Genomic DNA, 23497 nt, shown 5'->3' with positions numbered 1-23497 from the left:
GACTTTAGAAACATTCGATGATGTGATCTACAGCGAATTATATCTTACCATTGGTGGATCTAAAAATTAGAAAATAAGAATCTAAAATGTTAATATATTTTTTAAAATTTTACTTATTTATAATAAAATTATAATTATTTTTTGTCTATAAATGGACACATACTAAAAAGATCTTAAAGAAATTTAATATGAATAAAATTATTTAGTACCCCAATAATTGAAAAAATATCAAAGTATGAATAAATATATTTTCCTTCAAAAAAAGAAAAAGAAAAAAGAAACCATTAGTCTCTGAAGTATCAAATATTAGTTGGTTTATAATCACTATATCTTTGTTAGTCTAGAAGCACTACATTTTAGTTGGTCCAAAAATAGTATCTAAGTATTATAAGATCAATATCTTCAAATCTTTAAACATTATTTGACGCATATAAAAATAACGCAAAAATAATTATTATGCATGAGGTAAGTTGAAAAAATATTTAAATAAAACTATTAACTCAACATATCAATAAGAAATGTGATTGGCTTCTACATGATGAGATATCAATTATATTGTACAAAGATAATATATAATATATAAGCTCAATTGAAAAGATGGTTCTTAAAAGAAACATATTTACCTAAAATTTTCTCCCTCTTGATCTTCAAAAAAAAAGTAATGTTAATGTTCGACAAATCTATTCATCATTGTATTGTTTATTTGGATATTTGAAGATTGCATTTAAGATTGAATTATAATACTCGGATATCTTATGTGATATTGTCATGAGTGAGAGTAAATACACATACTTTTTTCTCTTAATAAAGGTTTTGTCATTCTAGATTTTCCTTGTAAGATTTTTAACGAGACAACAAGTTATGCGTGTTAAAGATATGTGTACTCTTTTTTCTTTATTAAGATTTTCTTCTCACAAGATTTTTATTTTAATAAGATTTTAATGAGACACTTGATCTACCTTAATATATAAGAAAAATGGTTATTTAGATACTAAACGTATAATTTACCATATGGATGCTTATTGAGTGAGTCGATAACTAGTTGGGCAGTGTTCGACTCGTTGCTTGTCAAGCTCACCATAATTTTTTCTTTATTTTTTAACTATATGTAAAATCTATTAATACTGCATAGAGCTTAATATAAACATAAATTAATAACTTTAACAAAAAAATTATTAAAATGACATATGAAGCAATTTCAAAGTCTAAACTCTAAAGTAACAATCCACAAATATATTAAACTAACATATTAAAACCAAATAACAGTCCAAAAATAAATCAAACTAACCTATTAAAAACTCATTTTTTTTCTTTTCAAAAACACATAATCAATCATAAAAATAAATAAATCAACATCCATTCATTCCATTCATTATTTATTGCAATCACCAAACTACAAAGTTATACAAAATTTAACAAGTTGTTCGCACACTTATCGAGTCAAGTTGAATTTTACTCAATTCAACTTGTTAAAGTCTCGAGTTAAGTTCGAATTCAAATCGAATCAATATAAATTAAATTTTAACTAAATATTAATTGAGTTGAAACTAGTCACAAACTGTTTAACTTATTAAGCATCTCAGTTTATCCAGTAAAAAAGAAAAGTTTGATGGATATATTATTTTACAAATAAATTAAAGTTGTCAATTTATCGTTAACAAAACATTAAATTTAATTGAGGATCATGTCTTCCTGAACTTTGTTGGAGAAGTCAGGTTTAAGAAGAAAAAAAAGTTGGTTTTTCCTTTATGGAAGGCGCGTGCATTTCACACAAGGAAATGACAGGCAGCAGGAATTTGCCTTCCCTCCTCCCATAACTTTTCCATGTCCTATAATTTTCCTTTCTGTCATAATAAAAAAAGAAGAAGCTTTAATTTCCATTTCCAGGAGAGAGAGAAAGAGAAGAGATTCACACAGTCACTCACAAACATCAAAACTCCATGCCCTTTTGATTTGATAATCCCCATTGTTTTCTTCAACCCCAAAAACAATGGATTCCACCTCTGCAACCAAGCTCCAGCTTCACAAGAAGAAAAGCTGGTTCCTACTCTTAACATTCTCCCTCCTCCTCTCAACTCTCCTCATCATCATCTCCCTCACCTCAACTTCTTCCATTTCCTCTTTTTTAATCCACGCCCACACACGTAGACCCAAGACCCCACTTCCTCTGTTCGTGGAATCTAAGCTCCATGCTGCTCCAACTTCTTCCAACCCTGTTCCCAAACTGGCTTACCTCATCTCCGGCTCGGCCGGCGAAGGGGTCAGCTTGATGAGGACGTTGAAAGCTTTGTACCATCCCAGGAACCAGTACGCCGTGCATTTGGATTTGGAAGCTTCGGCCGAAGAGAGATTGCAGGTGGCCGAGTTCGTGAAAAGTGAGCCCCTTTTTCGGAAAGTTGGGAATGTTAGGATGGTTATTAGAGCGAATCTCGTGACTTATAGAGGGCCTACTATGGTTACTAATACCCTTCATGCTGCTGCCATTTTGTTCAAGGAAGGCGGTCAATGGGATTGGTTTATTAACTTGAGTGCTTCTGATTACCCTTTGGTTACTCAAGATGGTATCTTTTTTGTTTTTAGATTTTATTCAGAAACTATTAATTTTGTTATGGTTTTGCTTGTGAGTCTGAGCTGAGAATCAGTGCAACTGTTTTGAATCGTTACTAATTTTATAATTTTTCTGGGTTGAGTTGGTTGGTTTTATTTTGTTAACTACATTAATAAAACTTTTGTCTCTCCAGTTAGAAATTATCATTTATAGGAGATACTTCCTTAGTATCTAATTATAAGTATTTATAACCGATAGAGAGGATTCAAGTTCGAGAAGATGCGGTTGTAGTATGTGTATGCGATCAATAGGTTAAGAAAAGTTCTTAACAGATATGTGTTTCTAATTTGTATGTTTATCATTTTTGTGTGACAGATCTGCTTCATACATTATCAGCTATCCCAAGAGACGTTAATTTCATCGAACATACCAGCGACATTGGATGGAAGGAGTGGGTGGTTCATCCCTTACACTTATATTACCATCTGTTTCAACATTTATATATCTTTCTGGATTTAGGAGATATCGATTTGAAGGTAGCTTTGTATTGCAAGTTTTCATTGTTTGTGTGCATATTTGCTTAAGGAATGTCATTTTGGTTATTTCAGGTATCAAAGAGCGAAGCCTGTTATAATCGATCCGGGACTTTATAGCCGGAAAAAATTAGATGTATTTTGGGCTTCGGAGAAAAGGAGTGTACCAACTGCATATAGGCTGTTTACAGGTGAGAAAATTTTCATTTTTGTGCTTCTTTGTGTGGTGTCTATAAAAATAATTATTACTATACGGTAGGCAAATGCATTTTTTGCTTGTATAGATTTTCTTGAAAAGAATGTTTGCACATTGTTCGGTCTTTTTCGTGCATGAAATGCCGGTGTCGAAGGCCTATCTCTCTGTAATAATGTAGTTATTTATGGAACCTGATTCTGGTTTAAGGCTCAGCCACACACTTTCCCTGGTTTTATGTGCTGCTATGATTCATCGAACACACCGAAATTTGTAATTGATCGTTTCTTGTAAATCACATGTTGTTTTATAGGAAACTTGTCTTGCCCTGCCTCATTCTCCTCCTTTCATCGGCTATGGCACTGTTCTTGATTGATTGATAAGTTTTGTCAAGTTGAAACTTGGAAACTGCTCTTAAGATACACTTTCATTCATCTGATTCTGCTCGAATTCATCAGGTTCTGCTTGGATGATGCTCTCTCGTCCTTTCATAGAGTATTGTTTGTGGGGTTGGGACAACCTTCCAAGGGTGGTCCTCATGTACTATGCAAACTTTCTTTCTTCCCCTTAAGGGTACTTCCATACTGTTATCTGCAACACTAAGGAGTTCCGGAGCACTACCGTAAATCACGACCTCCATTTCATATCATGGGACAACCCGCCGAAACAACACCCACATTTCCTTACACTAAATGACTACCAGCAGATGGTTGACAGCAATGCTCCCTTTGCAAGGAAATTCGGCAAGAATGAACCAGTTCTCGACAAGATCGATTCTGAGCTTTTGGGCTGCAACGCGGATGGATTTGTTCCCGGTGGATGGTTCAATAAAGAAGGAAATTCGAACATAACTCTAGTCCAAACAAACACCACAGAGCTGAGGCCAGGTCCGGGCGCCGAGAGACTCAAACATCTCGTCAATGGTCTGTTGTCATCCAAAGATTTTCATGCCAAGCAGTGCAGTTGACACAGGTATTTGGAGGCCTTCAAGTAAGTAGACACAAATAAATAGGCTGTGGAATTAATAACTGGAAAACGCTGCTGATAAAGGAATAGTGAAGCAGATAATATGATATAGGATTTAATACAGTATATTTTTGTAGCTGATTTACAATTACTAATGTGCGGTTCAATATATTTTTTGGTTTAGATAATACTCTTTTATAATCTTTTCATCAATCATGTGTCTTGTGCTTTTAGAGAAATAGATTGGCATGATGGGTAATGACTTAAAGATTTTTGAAAAATTATTAAATGAATCCGACTCATCACATCAATCATATCTCAGCCAATAAAATTTACTCATCTCATTTTTTTAAGGTGAATCTTCATCTCTTTCCAATACGTAAATAAAGAGTGAATAGTTATTTGAAAATTATTTTTAAATGAATGAATTTTATTGGTCGAGACTATGAATGACTTGGTAAACCGGATCTACATAATAATTTCGCGTTTTTGTGGCTTGTTTGTGTGGGGTTTTTTTTACAATCGAAAGTGAATATGGATCAAATTCTGGATAAGAGGATGGTAATGCCATGTAATTATTAACATTCGAGTATTTGTGTCGTGTTCCGTCTATCATTGTATTTTAATGATTTTTCTATGTTATTTTCTCATTATATTTTTAATATGTTTCATATTTTAGATAGTTTATCGTCGTGATTTATTTTTAAAAAAGTATACTTTTAATTGGGTATGTTAGCGGGGTGAGTTTCATGAGATTCGTTTTACTTCGCATCTAACTACACAAGGATTCATATATATCTTGTGGGTGATGGAGTGAGGATGAAAACAAAACTTAGAGCTGTTATGAATGATGTAAATATGAACTTATATTTATCCCATCATCTTGGGACTCCGCCATATATCTTTGTTTGTGGTTATTTTAAGGCTTAATACAAAATTAAGTGCTCAAATTATGTTTAAAATATATTTTGGTGTCTAATTTTTTTTCGTTAAGTGTTTAATATTTTTATCGTTATCATTTTAAGTACGTGGACGTTAACCGCAGACAAAAAATATATGTTAAGTGACAAATGTCACGTTATGATAATTTTGAGAATTTAAAATAAAATTATATTTTTTTAAAAACTTATTTTTTAAAACTTAAAAAATTTCAAAACTTTTAAAATTTTAATTTTAATCTTATTGCCACCATCGGTCGTCATCAATGCCGTTAATTGGTCGAACACCGAACGACGTGTGACCAAGCAACCACCTATGACCAAAAACCCCCCATACTTTTACAATCGATCGAACACCCAAAAATAGCGTACATGAAAGATTTTGTTTTATGGTTTTGAATCCCTTATGTTTAGAAATTTATAGATTTAGAGGGATTCTATGTTCGATCGGTAATGAAAGTATGGGAAGTTTTCATCCTCGGTGGTTGGCCGGTTACACTTCGTTGGATATTCGGTCGATTGACGGTGTTGGGGGTGGTTGGCGGTGGTAAAGGGATTAAAATTAAGGTTTTAAAAGTTTTGGTTTGTTTCGTTAGATTTGAAAATTTTTAGGTTTTTTAAATATATTTTTATTTTAAATAATAATTCTCAAAATCATCAGAACGTGACATGTGTCACTTAACATAGAATTTTAACGCCGGTTAATCCCTAGACACCTAAAATGGTAGTCGAAAAAACGTTTGAAAACTATTTTTAATAAAAATTCTTTAGACACTAAAACGTTTTTAGAGTCATAATTTAGTTATTTATTTTGTATTAAACCTTATTTCAAAGATCTCTTGGAGTGCTTTTGTGTACAGTATCTGGTTAGAAAGGAACTCTAGGCACTTTAGGGGCAGGTGTCGTTCTGCTGAGGATATTTTTTCCTGTATAAAGAATATAGTTCGCATACGATTACATCACAAATGCATAGATAGTTTTGATACGACTAATGCCAATCTTTGTACAGCTTGGGGGGTTACGTTAGCTCCTTGTTAGGGGTTCTCTCCTAGTACTTGGTAGCAGTTTACTGCTTTATTGGATAATAATACACAACTTATTCAAAAAAATATGTAGCTATATGATTTTTAATTATTATAAAATATAATAAGAATACAATAATGATAAAAAAAATAGACATACAAGCGTCTCACATTGGATTTTTTAAGATGTACATTTTTTAATATTCTAAGATGATTACAAAGTAGTATCTGATCAAAAGTTTTTTATTGTCAATGTACGCACTCTATAAACCTAACTGTTTGAATCTAAAATCTCTAACAACTAAAAACTTTAAACATAAATTATAAAGTGAGTAAAATATAATAAGAATACAATAATGATAAAAAAAATAGACATACAAGTGTCTCACATTGGAATTTTTAAGATATATATTTTTTAATAGTCTAAGATGATTACAAAGTAATATCTGGTCAAAAGTTTTTTATTGTCAATATACGCACTCTATAAACATAACTGTTTGAATCCAAAATCTCTAACAACTAAAAACTTTAAACATAAATTATAAAGTGAGTAGCAAAGAATATAGAGTTGTGGAGTTGAGATTACATTCTTCTCTTGTGGAGCGAATATTTTATAAATTGGTTGCTCCATAAGTCAACAATAAGCAAAGAGAGAGACTTTATTTTGTCCCCTTTAAAAGTGAAGCATAATTAAAAAGGATGTTCCAATTCTGTGAACCAAACAAACAAACAACATCATGCGGTAGTAGTTGAATATATTTCCCTTTTCATTCCATAATTAAGATATCATTATTATTTATTAGAAGATATATTAATATTAATATTAAAGTATTGTTTATTATTTGATATGAATTCTTTTAAAAAGAATTGTATTGTCAACCAATCAAATTCATAGTATAATCATATATGTTAGTAAATTTGATAAGTATATAATTAACATATTTTATCAATGAAATAAACTCAATTAAAAGAATTATTTATAATAATTTTTTTGTATTATTTAATTTAAATCAATAGATTAAGTATTTATAATAAAAAAACATATGCACATGTGTATACTCGAGAAGATGATAAATTTAAATCCAAGGCTTGAAAGAGAATATAACAAATATTAAAGGAAAATAAATGTCCAACTTTAGAGGTGCATGAACACTAGAGGTAAACATCACAAAAACAATGACCTCTTACCCAACAGCACCCTACACAGTATTTGCAAAGGACAAGAAGGAATCCCAAAACCAACATTTTCATCAATTCCAAGGATGCTAAAATTAAACCTGACATCCATCTCCGTGAATTCTTTTTAAGAATGCACACGACCCTCGAACGTGACTAGTTCTATCTGACTATTGAATCAAGTTATTTTTTAAAAAATATGAGTTTAGGTGGGGCTAGAATTTTTAGAATATAAGTTTAATTTTAATTTAGGTTAAAATATTCGGTCTAAAAAATAATATGATTATACATTATATATTTAAAGATAATTGTAATAATATATCTTTATTATTTTTTTTAAATTAAATTATTATTTTATTGAATAAAATTAAGATTTTTTATAAATATATTTGTGTCGAATGGGATCAGTTTGTGTTCAAATTTTATCTCAAAAATGGATCAAATTTTAGATTAAGTGATGTCACCCTAAACCCAGGCCGAGTCAAGTATCAGATGAGTGATATAAAATTTTCAAATCATATAAAGTTGATTGAAAATTCGACCCAATCCAACTCATACTCTCCCTACTTTTTACGCTGTTATTATTATTTTCTTTAAATATGAGACAAACAAAATTATGACTTTATTAGATACATGTATCATTGCAAAAAATAATTTATAAAAATAGGAGTATGAATTTAAAACTATTACAAAAATAATATTTACTTTTCTTATAAGTAAATGTATGTTTTGTCCATCACGTTTTTAAGACGTATTTAATATTATGCATTTTTCAACACAATATCTTAATAAATTAATATTATAAACTTTTCCGATTTACATGAAAGATGTATTAGGTCAACAACATTATACACACGATGAAGAATGAAGGATAAATAGAACACATTATACACACCTTTTCACGACAAATATTTTCTTAAGATTGTTGTAATCTTTGACAAAATCAAGCCCTCCGCAGGGGGAAATACATGCTTGCATAATATATAAATATATATTGAGCCAGACGCAAAATTTTGTGTTATAAAAATAAATTTATAAAATTTTAAGAGCGACGAACTTATAAAATTTCAAAAAGACAAAAAAAATTATCAATAAAAATATATAAAACATATGAGAATTTAAAATTTTTAATGGGGACGATTGTCCCTACATGCTATTCGTCCCCGAATATGTGCATGAATGTTAGAGATATTAGTGTATATACGAGGAATATTTCCAAACAAACCCTAAACTACTTATAAACAACACACGTTCTTAATCTAGAAAAAGAAAAAAAGAAATGTATTTTTAACTCACAAATGATGTTTGAGATATTGCATGAATTTGTGTTTTCAACAGATTCATTTGACCATCTTCTTTCCCATTTCATCGTTTTTTTAATAACTTGGAATTTTGGTTGGGATTTTTAGACTCATAGACCTAATTTTTTAAATATAAATTAATTAATTTGTAAGATCAAATTTTATTGTCAACCGATACAGGTTTGTTCTTAATTTTTTTTTTAAAAATGTTTATATTCTAATTTATTTAAATTTATCAAATTAATTTATTGTTTTCGTAATGTAAAATGAGTAATTAAATTATTTAAAATTAAAAACGATAGTAATTAAAATATATATATTAAAAATGAAAGAAAAGTAATTAAACTTGAAATTTGTATGTATGTATCATTAGCATATCTACTATTCTTAATTTAACCAAGAAATGAATCTTACTTACACTTTGGGTTGAATATTTGATTGATTTTGTCAAAATATTTTGAGGTAGTTGAGTTGATGAATCTTATTTTATGATTTAAACTTTATTTGAATTTTTTAGTCGAATCAAATTTATGAAATTTGAGTAAGTCGAGTCGAGTTATTCATGTTTCTCTTTAAATTTTAATGTTTATAATATTATAATACATACTAGTTTCAAGTTAAATGACTTTATCTAATCATATAAGATATACAAATATTTTTTATATAGTCTTTTTCACATGTGTAAGTAAGATTTATAATTTTATTTAATAAATCAAATAATATCTATAATCATAAAATATATTTATAATATCAAAAATAAGATATTTTTAGGACAAATTATTGACGTGAGTACAAAGTATTTAAAAGAATTGTTGAGAAGAAAATTTTACGAAAAATGTTATTCAATGGACCAAATTGAATAAAATATGAATAAATTGAAAAAAAGAATAAATTTGTTGTTAATATATGAAATGAAGTTACTTAGATATTCTATAGTGTTATTAGATACAACGTAGTATCTGTTCAAAAAATTTCATTCAATTATTTTTAAAATGTAACCTTTAAAAATATGATTTTTTTCATTTATAAACCTTTACATGATTTTAAACATAATTATCTAAAAGTAATAAAATTTAATTAAATTGATTTTTATAATCATATCTAAGAGATAATGGTATAATTTTGTCCGGAGTAAGTATCAAGAAGAGGGGATAAAATATGAATGAAATTGGTACAAGTTGGGTGAAAATGAAATGAAGCTGGACCACTAACATTTCATTACCCAAATCAATACTACCAAGGGGAAGCTAATGAGAGATTTCAATCGAAATCTCAAATAATTTAACTAGTTTTATTGGATAAACTACACGATTAATATCTAAATTGTTATTTTTGTTCTGTTTCAGTAGCTAAATTTTATTTTATTTTAAGTAATGTTTAATGTTTAGTTTATGTTTCTATTTTATAACTCACCATTAAAAAAAATAATAGAACTGTTGACATGACAGTATCTTATGGTGACACGTCAATATCACCGTTAAGTTTTTAACAGCGAGATACCAAAACGAAACCTAAACTAAATGTTAGATATAATTTTAAAAAATGTTTAAGTATAAAAACAAAATAAAAATAATAGTTTAGGTACTAAACATATAATTTATCCAAATTTATTTTCTATCAATGATGTATTGGTTTTTCTCCATTTTTTTTAATGATCTCATATCAATAACTTACCAAGGTAAATTTTATTTAAATTTTTTCTTAATCATTGATAACACATATATTCTGTAAATACAATTACTCAAATTCGAAAGTTTTAAGAAAAATGATACTCTTTTTATCACTTGGTTCGTTCAATAAGTTCAATTATAATATGATTTAATATATTATTTAAAAAGATTAAAAAATAATAGATATTGTTGGTTGTGATACGTACTAATTGAGATAAAAAAAATCAGATGTCTATATCAAAAGAATAAATGGAAAAGATAATGTGATGGAATTCAAGATTGGGGAGTTTGGACCACAAATTTTGAATCATAATAAAAACATTTAAGCCACGGGATGGACCAGCCGGAGTGGCCGACGAAACAACCAGCGCATCACTTGTTGTAACCGTTTTGCGTATTTTTGTTTTGAAAATTGAAAACTACAATGAAATAAAAAAGGTACATACCCTATAAATAATAAATCCCTTCTAGATTAGGGGTGTAATTGAGCCGAAATTAATTGAAGTTATAAAAAGTTTTTTCTTTGAAATAACTTTAAGTCTAAGCACGACCGTAGTTATAAATAATGTACGTCTAAATTATTATTACATAATTTAATCAGAACGATAATTAATATAATATATTTGGATTGAACTTACATATGATACGTAGACATCTTGAACCTACCGTCGATGATGATCGTCGTAACAAAAAAGCACAACGTCATCGTCAGATGACTCAGTCGCAGACATGGATGCAGATTCTGCTCTCCTTACCTCTGATGATAACGTGAACCCTACCCCTGTGAATATGAACATTTCCCTCCCTAACGCGAACCTTGCTACAGAAACCCCACGTCAAACCCCTTCATACAAAGACACGCTCTTACGAGAGGGCTCCTCCTTTGTTCCCGTTGAAGATTCAATTATAGATGAAGAGGAGATTCAATTAATTGAAGATGTGACTCGTGGCATCGTGGATGGTATTATCTCAATTGATTTTTCTGACTGGGTCCAGGCGCTAGCCAAAAAAACATGGATCACTTTGTTATTGTTAAACTCATGGGTAGACGGATCGACTACACAATCCTCCGAAACAAACTTTATGATCTATGAAAACCCTCACAACCCTTCCGAGTCATGGATATTGAGGATGACTATTTCTTGATAACGATTCGTACTAGATCTAATTTCCTGAGGGTTTTCTCTGATGCTCCATGGATGAGTTTTGGTCATTACCTAATATTTGAGCCGTGGTCGGTTGACTTCTCAACCTCGCAACCTTTCCTGAATTGCGTGATTGCTTGGATTTGTTTGCCCGGTTTGCCTGTTACTTTCTATAACAAAAGACTAACAGCGGGAATCAGATAATGCTTGGATCGATGATCATAATAATTACCAAACGGAAAGTGGTCGTTGGGGCCACTTCGCCCATATGGCAATTAATCTTAATCTTAGTAAGCCTTTTGTCTCTAAACTCCTGATCAATGGTAGAATACAAATTGTTGAGTATAAAGCGCTCCCAACCATTTGTTTCGAAACGACAAATATGGTCACGTTAAGGATATTTGCCCCAAGCTCAATAAGGCTCAAAACCTCGAACCAACATCGCCTTTGATTTTTCATACGTCCAATTCTGATGCCTTCGGTTCCATGGATGGTCGTGGATAAGTCATAAATCTCGTCATTTCCACTTAACGAGATCTTATAAAAAATAATATATTTTAAAATTTGTTAAGAGGACATGACGAGTTCTAAATACAATATAACATTCATCATAAAATCCAAAATAATTGTGTTGTTATCGTATAAGTACAAATCATTATTCCGCAAAATTTACCTTAAATGAGTCTAAAATTGATTAGACAGACGAATCTATTTTTTATGTGTCAATGAATTATTGGGTCATAAAAAGGTACCAAAACAGTTTACAACTTGAAGGGGTGCTTTCAGTGCATTCAAGGATTAATTCCACTAATGGTCTAATATAGAATCATGGGTTACTTGGCATACTTAGTCTCCTTTATAATGGAACAACTTATTTTCTAAATAATATGTATTTTTTATAAAACACAATAAACTATTTTATTTAAAAGGCATATACACTTTTTTTAATTAATTAAAATTTCCATTGTTAAATTGCGTAATTATCCTTTAATTGGAATGGAGTAATGGATGTTTGTGATTGACATAATTTTAGTTTCATTGATGATTAGTTTTTTCCTCGTTTATTCTGTTTTGTAAGATCAAGTTGATTAATTATGAAATATATAATAATACATATAAAGCAGGTGGATTTCCAAATACCAACGTTGGCTTAGTTGGAAACGTTTAATCAAATATAATAAAAACCACGCTCTTCTTCAACTTGCTGTTTTACCATCAAACTTCCATATGCTCATATTTTTTCCCTTTAGTTATTAACCTTTTGTTTTGGAACTACAAACTCAAATAATACAGATATGTTATGGAGAAATATGGCAAATTCCATCAGAGATGTGGGCAAAAAACACCCTTGGGTTGTCGATAGGGAAGGTCAAGGAACATAAAGAATCGTGGTGGTGGAACGACGAAGTCCAAACTAAGGTGAAGACAAAGCAAACTTACTTCAAGGAGTTGCTACAATGCAATGACGACGAAGAAAGATCAAGAGCTAAACAAAGATACAAGGAGGCAAAGCGGGAAGCCAAGAAAACAATGGCTAAATCAAAGGATAAGGCATACGAGGAAATGTACAAGAGATTAGACATCAATGAAGGACAAAACGACATCTTCGGGCTTGCAAAATCCAGGGAGAATAGGAAAAAGGATCTAGGTAGCATTAGGTTTATTAAGGATAACAATGATGTTCTTTTAGTGAAAAATCATGATATTAAGAGGGTATTGGGTAGTTACTTCTTTGGCTTATTTAATAACAGAGCCTCTCCCTATAGAGATAGTAACGTTGATGGGTCAGCCGACCATCATACTACGGCCAATGACTGCCCTACAAGTAGGATTGGGATTGAGGAAGTCAAAATGACCCTTAGAAAGATGGGGAGGGACAAAGCTATCGATCCAGATCAAATTCCTATCACTGTGTTGTTGACCCTAGGAGAAGAGGGAGTTAAGTGGTTGACCAACATCTTTAATATTATTTTAGAGACTGCCAAGATGCCAGAGGAGTGGAGAGAGTCTACGGTGATATCTGTAACATCCCAAATTATGGGTTAGTGACCAATTTGTAAAGTTTCAGAATTTGATGACTAAAGTAAAAGAATGAAATAGTTCAATGATTATTGGATATATATGATGAAGGTTATTTAATAATTATTAAAGGAAATAAAGGGTAAAATGGTCATTTGATCATTTAAGGAATTAAAAATGGAATTATATACACGTGGAAATGGAGAGAATTCTCCAGAGTTCTCTTCTCCTTTCTTCTTCTTCTTCACGTGTGAAGCTAAGCAAAGGTGAGTTTTCTCTTGAGCTGATTATGTGCTGAAATTTAAGTTTTGTTTTGATTATTAGATGCTAAGTAAGATTAAGGAAAGATTAATTTGCTTTAAAACAACAAGATGAAGAGTTTATGAGGATTTAAAGATTTGGAGTTTTTGAATGAAATATCGAAATAAAGTTTATATTGAGAATTGGAAGTTGAATTTAACTTGTCATCAAGTTAATTAAGGGATAGGAAGTGTTAGAATAGGAATTTGAACATGTTGCAAAACTAGTATAATTTTTGCAATTACATAGGAATGACTAGATTTGAAGTTAAAGAAGTGATTATGGAATAGAAATAAGTTTAAGTATGTGTATTAAAGTTAGGAGTATTAAAGGAAGTGAAATAGGAAGGTTTGAGCTGAAATAAGGTGATTTTCGAGCTCAAAATGGGATTTCTGGGCTAGGGGAATCAATACCCATTCAAGGGGAATCGATCCCCCCTCAAACGAATATGAATTACAGAATGCTAGAGGGGAATCGATACCCCCAGGGGGGGAACCGATTCCCCCATAATGAAAAAAAAGAAGAAAGAAGAGAGACTAAACTATTAATCCCTTAAATTGGTAGGCTATTAGAGGTTAATTTCAAGATTTAGGCATCTGATAATCATCTTGAAAATTATGCTTATGTAGATATTGAACGTGACTTTGCTTCAAAGTAATCGAAGGGTTAGAATTGATTCAATTCAAACAAGGCTAAGGTGAATACATGTGCATCACATGATTATGTTAGTATATTCAGTTCTAGATTTGCGATAATTCTAGATTTAATATCTTGATACATGATTCATTCAATATTATTAAATATAATATGAATTCATACCATATGCATTATGGGATATACTATGCAGATTGTGGTAAGTCTATTTTCCATATTAGAGCTTATATATGAATGTATGTGTTATATGGGATTGAACGAGTTACGAGATATCTATATTAGGTATATGAAGTGTGTGTGCTGTGTTTGTTATGGTTTATATGTATGAATGAGCATATGTATTGACATGTTACAATATATATATATTATATGAGTTATGAGAACTGTAAGTATAGTTGGCATGCCAAGAGTCACAGAACTACTTATGTCTTTCGAGACATATGGACAGTATACCTATGTTATAAGGAACATATGAATAGTTTACCTAGGTTCTTCGGGACCTATGGATAGTTACCGAGGATCTTTATGACCTCTGGATAGTTACCGAGGATCTTTATGACCTCTGGATAGTTACCGAGGATCTTTATGACCTCTGGATAGTTACCGAGGATCTTTAGGACCTCTGGATAGGTCATTCGGAACATTCATTGAGATGTGGTGACAGCATACATGTGCAAAACCTCATAATCCTCGTATACCTTGGGTTCTCAATAGTGTATATGAGCTTAAATAAGACATAACGAGGATGTATATAATTGTATCTTAATATGGTATTATTATGATTTATATTGGCTCATATGTGGTATAATACATGATGGTATGATAATATAATTGTGTTTGGATAATAGACGACCTGTTTATATTTTAGTAATTATTTATTATGTAATTATGTCTCACTAAGTCTATGACTTAGCGTGTAAGTGTTTTTACACGTAGGTTTCGAAGAGCAGGAGAATCAAGAATAGGAATTTGCAGATTAACCTATCTCTACTCAGCGATCAGATCAGAAGTAAAGTCACAGTATGTATTTTGTTGTATGTATTGTGTTGACATGTAAGAAAAGTGTTAGTTACAAATGCTCTGATTAGTTTTTTCTTGTTTTGGTTAACTCGTGTACAATGACAATGTTATTTTAGTAAAAGCTTTAAATTTCATTGGTTTTTGTTAAAAGTTTAAAGTTTGAAAAGTCAATGTGACACCTCAGACTTGTATCCGGGTCGGATACGGGTTGAGGGTGTTACATTTAATGGTATCAGAGCTATGGTTTAGTCGATTCTCGGCATAAACCAGAGTCCATAGTGTCTTAAAAAGTGTTCATGCCAACACAGTAGTAAGAACTTCTGATCTGATACGAGTAATGAGTATGTTGTTTAGCTGATAGAAATATTTGGTTATCTCTTATTAGATGTCCAGACAAGATAGCTCTCGAGGTGAAGCGAGAGATGATATACTAGCTGAAAGTAGTAATTCACCTGCCCTGGCCAGGCAAGGTGAAGGACAGACACCCTTTGGAGTGCCTGTACAAGATCAAAATATATTCTTCAGGACGTTAGGCACTATTTTGACACGTTTCCAAACTCCTGCATCCTCAACGCAGAGGATTAATATAGCCAAAGAGTTAAAGGGATTAGGAGCTCCAGAGTTCAAAGGTGAAGCCGAAGAAGGTCATGTTGTTGCGGACCTTTAGCTTAATGATGTAAAGATCATGTTAGAGGGACTCCACTGCTCTGATATGGAGAAACTAGATGGCATAGTCTCTTTGTTCCGTGGGCAAGCGAGAATCTGGTGGACGAATGTTATTCATAGGATGCCAAATGATCAGAAAACATGGTATTTGTTTTTAAAAGAGTTTAAGCACAAGTATATAGGAGATCAGTTCATCAGGGAAATGAAGAAAGAATTCTTGAATTTGAAACAGCTGAATCGCACTGTGTATGAATATGAGTGTGAATGCAACAAGTTAAGTCGATTCACGGCCGAATTGATTCGGACAGAGAAAGAAGCATGTGAGTGGTTTGTTGAAGGACTACGACCAAGGCTAAAAGAGATGTTGATTGTTTTGAACTTGTCCTCGTTTCAGGAAGCAGTAAATCGTGCTAAAGCTCTAGAAAGAGCTCAGAATGAGCAGTTTGGGGATCAGAAAGCTCAATCTTCCAAAAGAACGGGGGCTTCGTCGAGCTCTGTACCACCCAAGAGAGGTAGAGATTATGGGTTCTAATACCAAGTAAGGTCTGAATCAGTGGTATCCTCTGCTAGAGGATCAAATCAGATGAGAGCTAGACAGACTCAATTAGGAAAGTCTGGTGATGGAAGAGCACAACAGAGACACTGTCAGATTTGTGAGAGATATCATGGAGGGGCATGTAGAGTTGAATCTGGAGCCTGTTTCCGATGTGGGGAAATAGGACATTTCATGAGAGATTGTCCATTGGGGACAGGAGATCCTGTGCAGTTGGAGCGAGCTGCTTCGATATTCCAGAGAGGACGGGGTAGAGGTAGAGGAAGAAGCCAGAAAGAATTTTCTACTCAACAGGAAATGCGCTCTACGGCTAGAGTATATAATCTCAATATCAGTGAAGACAATGAGGATCCAGAGATAATAGCAGGTATCTTCTATTGTACAGTAAATGCTTTATGATATTAGTTGATATGAGCTTGTATAACCATATAAGAGTAGAGAATGGGTAAGAGAATTGAGAATTTAGTTAGAAGTCATTTTTAGAAATAGTGTAGTGACAATTTCATTAAGGTACAGTGCTAAAGTAAACAAGATATGTTAGAAGTGTTACATTCGAATTCAGGGAATTTAATTCTCTGTTAATCTAATGGAGATATTTCTCAAGGGATAAGTAAGGAGATAGTGATTTATAAAGGAGTATATATATAGGGAATTAAATGAAAAAGGGGTGTAAAGTGTGAATTATAAGTTGATATGGGGTAAGGAAATGGTAGATAATGTTATGAAAAGATTGATTGATTTCGTAAAGTATACGTTTAATAATATTTGAAGATGATTTCAGGGTAAGCTAATTATGTATGGTGTGGATTGAGGTATGGTTATGTATTTTAATCATTGAAATGAAAGGTAATAAAGGAGACAAGGCATAATACTGTATATGAATGAGAGTATGGGTTCAATAAGTGAATTACACTGGGTTGATTTTAACTGAAATGATGTGTATGATTAATTTGATCAGGGCTTACGCCCTAGATTGAAAAGTTGTTATTAATTAGCTGTAATGGCATGGATGTTAGAATTATCAGATTGGAAGGAAACATAAAGTAAGTTAATCAAATGAGATACGAATCTGGATATGGTTGTGTATTTTGATCATATAGATATGATATAGGCAAGGAGATAAATATTTATGTGTTTTAAAGAAAATTTGGAAGGAAGAAAATACAAGCAAGATACGATAAGAATGAGGTTCTGTATAAGTGAAGTGATTAGTAAAGTTATAAAGATATAATAAAGATAGGTAATCAGAGATGAGTTTAAGTGATAGGAAAAAAGTATGTGAACATGAAAGAAATATATGATTGGTGTATAAGAAGATTTTGATTTATGAAGGAAATGAAAGGATGAAGTTTAAAGAATCAGATGTGATAAAGGTTATGTTTCTTGATCAAGTGGATGTAGTCAGAGAAATGAATAAAGATTTATATGTATTAAGGAAGTTTTGGAGTCAGTCAAGTAAGGATGAAATAAAAGTCTGGTGATTCTTGAAAGACAATTGAAGATGAACAAGGAATTTGATTGATTTATGAGTTTGAGTGATAAGAATTAATGTTATTGTCTATCTGATAAGTGACATGATAGGAGATATAAAGTAAAAAGGTAGTCGAATAATTGGAAAGATAAGAACCAAGTTATTAAAGATGATACAAAAGATTAAGTTCAGAAAGCAACATGAGAACGTTAGAAGATATGTCATTCTCAGGATGTGCAGTGAAAATTCGAGGACGATTTTTTTTTAAAAGGAGGGGAGATTTGTAACATCCCAAATTATGGGTTAGTGACCAATTTGTAAAGTTTCAGAATTTGATGACTAAAGTAGAAGAATGAAATAGTTCAATGATTATTGGATATATATGATGAAGGTTATTTAGTAATTATTAAAGGAAATAAAGGGTAAAATGGTCATTTGATCATTTAAGGAATTAAAAATGGAATTATATACACGTGGAAATGGAGAGAATTCTCCAGAGTTCTCTTCTCCTTTCTTCTTCTTCTTCACGTGTGAAGCCAAGCAAATGTGAGTTTTCTCTTGAGCTGATTATGTGCTGAAATTTAAGTTTAGTTTTGATTATTAGATGCTAAGTAAGATTAAGGAAATATTAATTTGCTTTAAAACAACAAGATGAAGAGTTTATGAGGATTTAAATATTTAGAGTTTTTGAATGAAATATCGAAATAAAGTTTATATTGAGAATTGAAAGTTGAATTTGACTTGTCATCAAGTTAATTAAGGGATATGAAGTGTTAGAATAGGAATTTGAACATGTTGCAAAACTAGTATAATTTTTGCAATTACATAGGAATGACTAGATTTGAAGTTAAAGAAGTGATTATGGAATAGAAATAAGTTTAAGTATGTGTATTAAAGTTAGGAGTATTAAAGGAAGTGAAATAGGAAGGTTTGAGCTGAAATAAGGTGATTTTCGAGCTCAAAATGGGATTTCTGGGCTAGGGGAATCGGTACCCATTCAAGGGGAATCGATCCCCACTCAAACGAATATGAATTACAGAATGCTAGAGGGGAATCGATACCCCCAGGGGGGGAACCGATTCCCCCATAATGAAAAAAAGAAGAAGAAAGAATAGAGACTAAACTATTAATCCCTTAAATTGGTAGGCTATTAGAGGTTAATTTCAAGATTTAGGCATCTGATAATCATCTTGAAAATTATGCTTATGTAGATATTGAACGTGACTTTGCTTCAAAGTAATCGAAGGGTTAGAATTGATTCAATTCAAACAAGGCTAAGGTGAATACATGTGCATCACATGATTATGTTAGTATATTCAGTTCTAGATTTGCGATAATTCTAGATTTAATATCTTGATACATGATTCATTCAATATTATTAAATATGATATGAATTCATACCATATGCATTATGGGATATACTATGCAGATTGTGGTAAATCTATTTTCCAGATTAGAGCTTATATATGAATGTATGTGTTATATGGGATTGAACGAGTTACGAGATACCTATATTAGGTATATGAAGTGTGTGTGCTGTGTTTGTTATGGTTTATATGTATGAATGAGCATATGTATTGACATGTTACAATATATATATATATATTATATGAGTTATGAGAACTGTAAGTATAGTTGGCATGCCAAGAGTCATAGAACTACCTATGTCTTTCGAGGTCTTTCGAGACATATGGACAGTATACCTATGTTCTAAGGAACATATGGATAGTTTACCTAGGTTCTTCGGGACCTATGGATAGTTACCGAGGATGTTTATGACCTCTGGATAGTTACCGAGGATCTTTATGACCTCTGGATAGTTACCGAGGATCTTTATGACCTTTGGATAGTTACCGAGGATCTTTATGACCTCTGGATAGTTACCGAGGATCTTTAGGACCTCTGGATAGGTCATTCGGAACATTCATTGAGCTGTGGTGACAGCTTATGTGTGCACAACCTCATAATCCTTGTATACCTTGGGTTCTCAATAGTGTATATGGGCTTAAATAAGACATAACGAGGATGTATATAATTGTATCTTAATATGGTATTATTATGATTTATATTGGCTCATATGTGGTATAATACATGATGGTATGATAATATAATTGTGTTTGGATAGTAGACGACCTGTTTATATTTTAGTAATTATTTATTATGTAATTATGCCTCACTAAGTCTATGACTTAGCGTGTAAGTGTTTTTACACGTAGGTTTCGAAGAACAGGAGAATCAAGAATAGGAATTTGCAGATTAACCTATCTCTACTCAGCGATCAGATCAGAAGTAAAGTCACAGTAGGTATTTTGTTGTATGTAGTGTGTTGGTATGTAAGAAAAGTGTTAGTTACAAATGCTCTGATTAGTTTTGTCTTGTTTTGGTTAACTCGTGTACAGTGACAATATTATTTTAATAAAAGCTTTAAATTTCATTGGTTTTCGTTAAAAGTTTAAAGTTTGAAAAGTCAATGTGACACCTCAGACTTGTATCCGGGTCAGATACGGGTTGAGGGTGTTACAATATCAATCTTTAAAAATAAAGGAGATCCCCAACGTTGTGGTAACTACAGAGGTATTAAACTACTCAATCATACCATGAAGCTATGGGAAAGGGTGATAGAGGCTAGGTTGAGACAGATTACTAGGGTTTCAGAAAACCAATTTGGCTTTATGCCAGACAGGTCTACTACGGAGGCGATTCATCTACTTCGACGGCTTATAGAGAAATATAGGGAAAAAATAGAGATCTTCACATGGCTTTCATTGACCTTGAGAAGGCGTATGATAGCATACCCCGCAATACGATCTGGAAGACCTTGGAAACGAGACGGATCCCAACTGCTTATATACGGGTGATTCGTGAGATGTACTGTAGATCTACTACATACGTCAGGACTACAGTTGGCGGCACCGAGGCATTCCCGGTGGAAATCAGACTCCACCAGTGGTCGGCTCTTAGCCCTTACATCTTCTCCTTGATTATGGACGACATCTATTGTGCGACACCATACGATGTTCCATGGTGTATGCTTTTCACTGACGACATTGTCCTAGTTGCTGAAACAAAACATGAGTTGAATAGTAGATTGGCTACCTGGAAGACTGCTTTGGAAGAAAATGGTCTAATGATCAATATTAAAAAGATAGAGTATTTATGTTCAAACTTTAGTGGGAACCAAAACGATGAAGATGTAGAAGTATGCATCAAAGGACTCAAATGATTGTTTCAAGTACCTAGGGTCTATGATACATAAAGATGGGGGTGTAGAAAATGACGTTACACACCGTATAAAGGCGGGATGGCTAAAGTGGATGGCTGCTACTGGAGTTTTGTGTGACAAGAATGTGGCTCTAAAACTTAAGAGAACATTTTATAGAATGACAATAAGACCAGCGCTGCTGTATGGATCAAAATGTTGGGCAATTAAGAGGATCACGTAAGGAGGATGGAGGCCGCAGAAATGAGAATGCTTTGATGGGCAGGTGGTAGGACTCCGTGGGACATGACACCAAACTTTGCAATTATGATGTCCTTAAGGGTGGTGTCTGTATCCGAAAAGTTGAGGGAGGGAAGACTACGATGGTTTGGGCATGTCCTTAGGCGACAACCGTCGAATGCGGTCAGGAGGGTAGAGTCGATTACTGTCGACGGTGCCAGAAGGAGATGACGACCAAGGAGGAAGTGGGTAGACTGCTTGAGATCTGATTTGAAGGATTTAGCCCTTACCGAGGACATGACCTCTGACAGGAAAGTTTGGAGACTTAAAACCAGGGTAGCCGAGTAGTGTGGGTCACAGCCATAGGGTGTTGCCTTAGTTTAGGTTTTAACCCATTTTGACTTTATTTCTTCTCGTAGCTTGCTATCGCTGACTACTGTGTATCCTTCTCTACATGTTTCCTCTTTTTAAATTTAGCCCAAACTTACATTTCTGTCTATATGCAGAGATTTTTACGCATGGATTTATTTGCAGGGATTACTTACCATTACAGACGCGCATATGAAGACTGCATATGAATACTGTTTAACTATGTATTTATTTATTTATTTAGACATGCATTGTATTTTATCTTTATTTTTTAATCTTTTGACTGCTGGAGGTTTTCCACGGAAGTTGCTCTCAACCTGGCGTTGGGGGCAGCCTACTACCCTACCTCCCCTTACCCCATTACATATGGGAATAAGGTTTGTTGTTGTTGTTAGTTATTAACCTTTTGTTTTTATTCTTTTTGGTATAATGACCAAATTAGCATATAATATTTATACAAATAAGCACTTTGTTTCATATTCTTTTTTCTTTAAGTATTTTAACCCTTGACTTGTCAATTTTTTGGTCAAAATAACCCGTCGGAAGGAAACCGTTAGTTGACTAACTATCAACACATTTATTGACGTGACATTTTCACATATATTTAATTGATGTTGTGGTATGTCACTTGTTACATCATTACTTTGACGATATGTCACTTGTTATATCATTACTTTGGCGATGTAGGACATTACACATCATCACTTTGGATTTCATGAAAAATGTCATATCATCACTCTATGTGACATGATCACTTTGATGATATGACATGTAACAAATTATCATTTTAGGTGATATGACACATGTCATGAAATCGCTTTAAGTGATATGACATATGTCATATCATCACTCTAGGTGACGTGGTATGTGCCACGTCATTATTTTGTTAATATGTTAAACACATATAAAAATATCACGTTAGCAACATATGTTAACAGTTAGGTAACTAACGATTTCCATCTAACATAGTTATTTTAATAAAAATTAAAACGTCGAAAAATGAAATAATTCAAAAAAGAATATGAAATAAAGTAACAATTTATACAAACATTGGGTACTAATTTTGTGATTAATTTTTTTATAATTATTCTTTATTGTTTTATTATTTTTATAGTTGATAAGAATAAATTTGTTTCGTTGACCGTTAATAGTTAATTCTTTTTTATTTAGGCGAAGAGTCATAGAATAATCATAAGTCCATGTTTCCTTGTGAAAGAAAGGTGGTTATAAGAAGAAAGATGAAGATCAATATGAGTTGTGGAAGATTCCAGCTCTTCTATCAGTTATAGTTGTGGGTATTTATAGTGATATTGGTTTAGTGGTGTCAGATATATGATAATAATGTTTATATGTAGACTAACAAGCTAAAAATATCTGATAATTAAATCTTGAATTTCATTTTAAAATATCACATGGGTCAGTTATTGGTATTGTTTATGTATTTTAGTCATTTTGGAGACCCGTGTCCAGAGGGGGAGGGCTCTTGTGAGCAGTGAGATTTATTCAAGGGTCTA

The 23497-nt window shown here is 32.2% G+C and overlaps 1 pseudogene; it reads left to right on the top strand.

Moving 5' to 3' along the window:
• The first annotated feature begins 1949 nt into the window (after positions 1–1949).
• On the top strand, positions 1950–4252 carry LOC120149635 (annotated as a pseudogene).
• Positions 4253–23497: the final 19245 nt, after the last annotated feature.

Source organism: Hibiscus syriacus, unplaced genomic scaffold, assembly GCF_006381635.1.
Source record: "Hibiscus syriacus cultivar Baekdansim isolate YM2019G1 unplaced genomic scaffold, ASM638163v2 tig00111008_pilon, whole genome shotgun sequence".
Classification (NCBI taxonomy): Eukaryota; Viridiplantae; Streptophyta; class Magnoliopsida; order Malvales; family Malvaceae; genus Hibiscus; species Hibiscus syriacus.
The sequence above is the reverse complement of the archived record's forward strand: the minus strand, read 5'-3'. Positions and strand labels throughout refer to the sequence as shown.